Source organism: Pygocentrus nattereri, chromosome 5 (assembly GCF_015220715.1).
Source record: "Pygocentrus nattereri isolate fPygNat1 chromosome 5, fPygNat1.pri, whole genome shotgun sequence".
NCBI classification, from domain to species: Eukaryota; Metazoa; Chordata; class Actinopteri; order Characiformes; family Serrasalmidae; genus Pygocentrus; species Pygocentrus nattereri.
The window spans coordinates 29280173-29287151 of NC_051215.1; the positions used below are offsets into that span (position 1 = coordinate 29280173).

At 41.3% G+C, this 6979-nt stretch overlaps 1 long non-coding RNA gene across 1 annotated transcript; it reads right to left on the bottom strand.

Moving 5' to 3' along the window:
- Positions 1-5750: 5750 nt before the first annotated feature.
- LOC108420834 lies at positions 5751-6631 on the bottom strand. The gene is made up of 2 exons (XR_001857527.2): positions 6371-6631; positions 5751-6108 (listed from the first exon to the last, which is right to left on the bottom strand). It is a non-coding gene; the product is annotated as an uncharacterized LOC108420834 (long non-coding RNA).
- Between the last annotated feature and the right edge of the window lie 348 nt (positions 6632-6979).

Consider the following 6979-nt stretch of genomic DNA (forward strand, 5'->3'; position numbering starts at 1 on the left):
TTCCTATCTGAGAGACCTCAGTTAGTCAGGACAAGAAATAAAATCTCCAGCATCACCACACTGAGCACCGGTGCCCCTCAGGGCTGTGTGCTCAGCCCACTGCTGTTCACTCTACTGAGTCACAACTGTACTGCAAAGTACAGCTCAAATCCCATCATCAAGTTTGCTGATGACAGGACTGTGGTGGGTCTGATAAGCAAGAATGACGAGTTAGCATACAGAGAGGAGGTGCAGCGGCTAACGGACTAGTGCAGAGCCAACAACCTGTCTCTGAATGTAGACAAAACTAAGCAGATGGTTGATGACTTCCGAAGAGTGCTTGGTGACCACCCCCCACTGCACATCACTGGCTCTGCTCTGGAAATCGTCAGGAGCACCAAGTTCCTCAGTGTGCACATCATAGATAACCTCACCTGGTCCCTCATCACCAACTCCATAGCCAAGAGAGCCCAGCAGCACCTCTACATACTGCGGAAACTGAAGAAGGCTCATCTCCCCCCTCCCATCTTCACCATGTTCTACAGGTGGACTGTGGAGAGCATCCTGAGCAGCTGCATCATCACTTGGTTTGGGAATTGCACCGCCTTAGACCGCAAGAGCCTACAGCGTATAGTGAGGACAGCTGAAAACATCATTGGGGTCTCTCTCCCCTCCATCATGGACATCTACACCACACATTGTATCCGGAAAGCCATTAGCATTGTGGACGACCCCATCCATCACTCACACAGACTTTTTTCACTGCTGCCATCTGGCAGAAGGTACCAGAGCATCCGTGCCACCACTGCCAGACTCTGCAACAACTTTATTCCTCAAGCGATCAGGTTTTTAAACTCACAAGGACTGAGCTAACCCCTGTCCCCCCCTCACACACATACTCTACACACACACCTTTTGATGCTCTACTTGCACTATCTGGAACATTGCTGCTACACTGTGTTTACACTGTTTACTCAGGTTTTACTACCTCAGTAACTGCTGTGTTTATGAATGTCATCTGACTGCGTGACTCACAGATCACAGCATGTTAATATCTCTGCACCTTATTCTCACTACCTCATGTCCAGAAATGTGTGCTGTGTCGGTGCTGCACTGTCCTGTCTGTTTACTGTGTCTAATGTCTGTTTAATTTATCATATTTATTGTTTCTAGTTTAATTTTTTGTTTGCACACTACATCTGCACGTTCGCACTTTGTACTTTTTGTTCCTTGCTGCACCGTGTTGTTCCTGGAGGAACGTAATTTTACTCCACTGTGTACTTGTACATAGATGGAATGACTTGAGGGACTCTTGACTTGACTTGACTCTTGATGAATGGACCAAACCAATCAGAACAAAATTACTTGGAAAAAAGTCAGGTTCCACTGACTTACATTAAAAAGTAAAGATCTTTTTAGGGTTTCCCTTCAACAATGATGTGAGTGGTGCAGCTATGGTACTAAAGTTCCTGATGAATCTACGATAAAAGTTGGAAAAACCCAAAAACTTTTGCAATTCTTTGACGGAAGTATGCATCTAACACTGCTTCCACCTTGTGATCATCCATGAACGATTCCTTGTTGGCTGATGACATATCCCAAAAACGACACTTGATTGAAGGTGGAATTCACACTTCTCTCCTTTCAAAGATAGATTGTTTTCCAGGAGCCTCTTTAGCACTTCTCAGACGTGGTGCACATGCATATTGAATGATGGGGAGTGTACTAAAATATCATCCAAATGCGCAATTACAGACTTCCCTAACATGTCTCTGAGGACATTGTTAATGAAAGCTTGGAACACAGAGGGGGCGACAGAGAGTCCGAAGGACATCACTAAGTACTCGTAATGCCCCCTAGTGGTCAAAAAACGCTGTTTTCCATTCGTCCCCTTCATTAACACAAATTAAATTATATGTACTATGGAGGTCTAATTTTGTGAAATACTGTGCCCCTTGGAGCTGTTCCAGAGCTACTGGAACTAGGGGCAAAGGATAGTACTCTATAATCGATGCAGGGTCATAGGCCACCATCTTTCTTTTTGATAAAGAAAAAACTGGATGCAATTGGCAAAATTGAAGACCTGATGAACCCTTGCTCTAATGCTTCATCTATATACACATCTAGGGCCTTCTGTTCCTGTTAAGGGGTATATTCTGGCTTTGGGTAGCATGGGATTGGACACCAAGTCTATAGCACAATCAGATGACCTGTGAGGTAGCAGTTTGGCGGCATTGTTCTTGTTAAAGACTTTCTTCAAATCCAGGTATTCTTGGGGCATAACAAAGGAAGATTCAGAGTCCGGGCTCTCAATAGTAGTGGATCTAAGGGAAAGTGAAGGGGTTCTGATGCAACGTTTCAGACAATAATCAGACCATTGTTTTATATTATGATCAGGCCAAGAAATAATAGGGTTATGCTTTTCTAACCATGGAAGTCCTAAGATTACTTCAAAATCGGACTGCTCTAGAACCAAAAAGGAAAGTTCTTCTGCATGTAGGGTGCTAGTGTGAATCTTTAAGGGAATTGTGAGTAATGTTGTTTTTTTTTGTTTTTTTTTGACCAACAGTATCACCATCTAAAGCGGTGACTTTCAACAAAATTTACAGGATTTGGACTGGGATGTGTAGCTTCTCCACAATCTGGGACCGGATAAAGTTCCCTTCTGCTCCAGAGTCAATCAAAGCTGAAACGACAACAGAATTGGGATGAAAGTATAACTGTATGGGTAACACCACAGATTTAGATACCAACCCTTTGTGGGAATGCTCACCACATTAGCACGTGGTGCTAGGGGGTGGCGCCTTGCTATTAGATGATCTCAGTTGGCATTCACGGAGTCAATGCCCAGCTTGCCCACAGTACAAACACAAATGAAGGGTGAATCAGCGTTGTTTATCTTCCTGGGATAGCCAAGATGAATCACATACCATGGGCTCAGGGATCTCTGGTGCTTCTCTGGGAATTCTTACATGGGTCAGAGCGTGTCATAGTGCTCGGAAGTTCTTGTTTTTCCTTCTTGACAGCCAAGATCCAACTTGATAGCAAAGGTGATTAGCTGATCCAAACCCAAGTCATTGAGTCATTGAGAATGTCTATGTTGAGCCCTTGTCTAAACATGATCAGAAGGGTAGCCTCATTCGACCCACTGCTAGGGGCTAGGGTTCTGAATTCCAGTGCATAATCAAATACTAAATGATGTCCCTGTCGTAACTGCAATAAGAGTTCACTGCTAACTTTACCTTCATAGGGGTGGTCAAAAACTAGTTTCAACTTTTTGAGAAAGCTTTGTTAGCTAAACGCGAGATTATAAAAGATATCTTGGCTTGGTCAGATCCCAAGGGTTATCGAAAAATACAGAACATTGAAGCAAGAAACCCTTACATCTATCGGGTTCACCCGAGAATTTATCAGATTTACTAACCAGGAATGTCACTGGTGAAGCTGCAGCAAAGGTCTTAGCTAGAACCGGGGTTTACCAGAATGCACGTGATCTATCATGTGATCTCCCAGAGCGTTCTGAGAGATGAAGTCCATTTCCTCATCAGAGACGGCTGAATGTGTGACAGCAGTTAGTAACCAAAGGTAAATGGTTAGCAGCAGACATGAAAAGTTAAGACACTTAAGTCTGTAAGTGTCAATGTTACATATAAAAACTCAGAAGATGTGTAGGTTCACTGGTCATTTTGGACAGTAAATAAAAGGATATATTTATGTTGTATACATTGTGACCCCTGGTTCCTATCACCACCACTGTAAATAAAGAAAATGTGCACCATTTCACATTAAACCACTCTGAATGACTTTGTTTACACCTTGAATTATAACTGAATTATGGAGAGATTTAGAAAATTTCAGTGGAATTACCCTTCAACTACCATGTTTGACAAAGCTTACTGTTTTGTATGGGGTCTTTGGTGAAGTCGCCAGTCTTCTGATGTCAGTTCAGTGAGTGGCAGTATTAGCTTATTAGTATTAATGTTCTGATCGATTTTGACTTTTTAACAACATCGTAATTTACAGGACATTCAGAGGTCATTGAAATTCCAAGGAAAAAAATGTACGTATAGTAGAACCACAGGGCTTGCCATTCATTTTCCCCATTGAAAAAAAAACTAGCTTAGACCAGGAGTTCTTAACATGGGCATGACGTTGACCTCAGAATGAAACACAACTTCAAGGTCTATGCATTTGAATTTAATTTCAAAATTCACTTTACTAAGCTTATCATACAAACGTATGTTTCCCTGTACATGTTTCCCTGCCCACCAACTGCTCACTCTGGAGGTGCAGGGTTAAAAAGAGGCAGTGAAATAATGGAGCTGTCAACAAGCTGGAGACAAAACAGACAATGAAAAAGTCTCAAACACACATGTTTTGAGACTCTACTACAAATTAACACCTGGTTCAAAAACGTGGAGGAAAATTGAAGCAGAACTGCCCAAACCTTAGTAGATTGAGCAGAATATGTAATGAGCCATATGTGTAATATCTCCCCACATCTTTTGCATGATTCTCTCATGTTTTTGGCTGCCCAAAGCCTATAAACGTTTACTGTATAAGACATGGTCAGAATACCTGAAGCTGGTGCAAAATACCTGTAAAGTAGGCTGGTTTTAAATTATTTTGTGATTGAGGTTCAAATCTTTGTTATTCCAATTCTCAAAAGTGGTTTACAGCCTCCCACGTGTTTGGATAAGACAGCTTGGAACTTTAAGATGCTGCTCAGCAAGTGCTGATTGCACAAGTATCCAGCTGTTCATTCAGCCTCATCACCATGATGGCTGTAAATAGTCTTGGATCAGATCAGAAGTGCCTGATGATTTCAGCAATAAGTTCTTGCTGGTGACAGAATGTTCCATGGTAAGTTCCTTAAGGTACTGTGCATGTTAAAAGTTTTTTTGGCTTTTGCAAACAGTCACAATATATTCAACAGTGTAGCAGTTACACAGTGATAAGTTCAGTCACTTATGTGGTTTTAGAGCACAGTGTGATTTACAGTGAGCTTCAAAAATGAAGAAAGTCTATAGTAGTGAAGTTGTCATTTCAGACAACACTAGAGTTGGGGTTATAAAGCAAGACCATATGTATGACGGTCACTGTCACAAGAATAGACTATAGATCAGTTATTCTATTCATAAGGTGGTTTGTGAATGCACAACACCTTGTCTGAAGTGGCTGGCTGGACTTTTGCTCATTTTTATATTGCACAGTAATTCATACTGTTTCCTAAACCACATCAGCAAGTCCGCGCATCCTTACTGTAGATCTGACTGTAGTTTAAGTGGGTCAAAAAAACTGTTAACTATGTTTGCTTCACCACTACAGTTCTACATCTAGAGAAGCAAAATGTGGACCTGCCAATTGACAACACCTGTGGTAAGTAGAAAATAAAATGAATTTTTAACCCTTGCAGTTGCATTAATATATACATATAGTTATTAATATATGTATACATTAGTTTAACAGTACATAAATGCTCCAAAAAATGTTGAGCTGTTGCTTGCCTATAGCAGTGTGAGATCACATAACGATCACAGTGTAGTCTCCCTGGCAATGTAAATAAGAGACCACTCTGGTCTCTGAATGGTGAGTAGAAAGCAATGGCCTTCAACTCATGCCATAAATGTCAAAACATAAAGAAAAAACCTCTGTGATGATGCTAACTTTTGCTGACGCATTAAATGTGCCAGAATTTTACTGCTGCACCACTTAAGGTGGAATGGAAAATTCTATCAAAAGGCAGTTACAAATGAAACACAGACTAAAAATAAAAGAAATGCATTTTATTTGTTCCCAGAAATCATTAGGCCTTCTCTAAAGGCATAGAAAGGTCTGGAAGTTCTGGTAAAAGTGCAAGATGGAGAACAAGCTGTCTGATGCTCATTTTAGAGACCTAATTACATTTTGCATTGTTCAAGAACTCTCAGCACTAACATTATAGCATTTCTAACATTGTAAAAGACATTGCACCTGGGAGTTTTGTCTGGGACTTGAGGCTCAGGAGAGCAGTCACTTTGTCACTTTGTGAGGGAGAGGAACACAAGTTGTTGCCGTATGCATTTTGCTGACTTTGGTTGGTACTTTGGAAGATTGAATGTCCTCTAAACCAAACGTGGTCCTGCCAAACTGAAATCAAACAGGAATAAACAGCAGCAGAAAGTGCTTTCAAAAATCTCTTCATACATCATTCTTTCTCTGCTAGTTCATCATAAATACACCACAAACACTACAGATAATAGGCGAAAATCATAAAAATGAGCCGACAGAGGCCTTAAGGACACCCATGCAGTTTGGCTTGCTAGTCAGTGCACACATACAGCAGACACATTTCCAATTAAATATAAATTATATGTGGATCTACACTATATTGCCAAAAGTATTTACTCACCCATCCAAATCATTGAATTCAAGTGTTCCGATCACTTCCATGTCCACAGCTGTATACAACCAAGGCCCTAGACCTGCAGACTGCTTCTACAAACATTAGTGAAAGAATGGGTCGCTCTCAGGAGCTCAGTGAATTCCAGCATGGTACTTGTAAATATCTTTGGGTTTACTGCTATATTTGAGCACATGGTTGAGATGGGTTTTAGCATTAGAAGGGGAGAGGTCTGATAGACTGCAGCCAGCTCCAGCTACCTTCCTAGCCTTAATTCTGTCACTGAACCTCCTGCTAAACCCCTGTGCTCAGCTTGCTACACGCAGATCGGGTTGGGCCTGATTGTGTCATCGGGGGAGGGGAGAGAGAGAGAGAGAGAGAGAGAGAGAGACTGAAAGTGAGGGAGACCTGGATCACTTAAGTATACCTTTTTGACTATTATGGGTACCCAAAAAGCATTTTATTTGTGCGATAAAAGTTCCATAAACAAGGAACACTGTTCTCCCACTAATCACAGTTATGTAGATAAGTCACATTCAATGATGATGACTTCATCTAATGGCAGCTATTTTTAAGTATACATATTTACAGCTAGCTGTGATTAGCTTGCCTGCATGT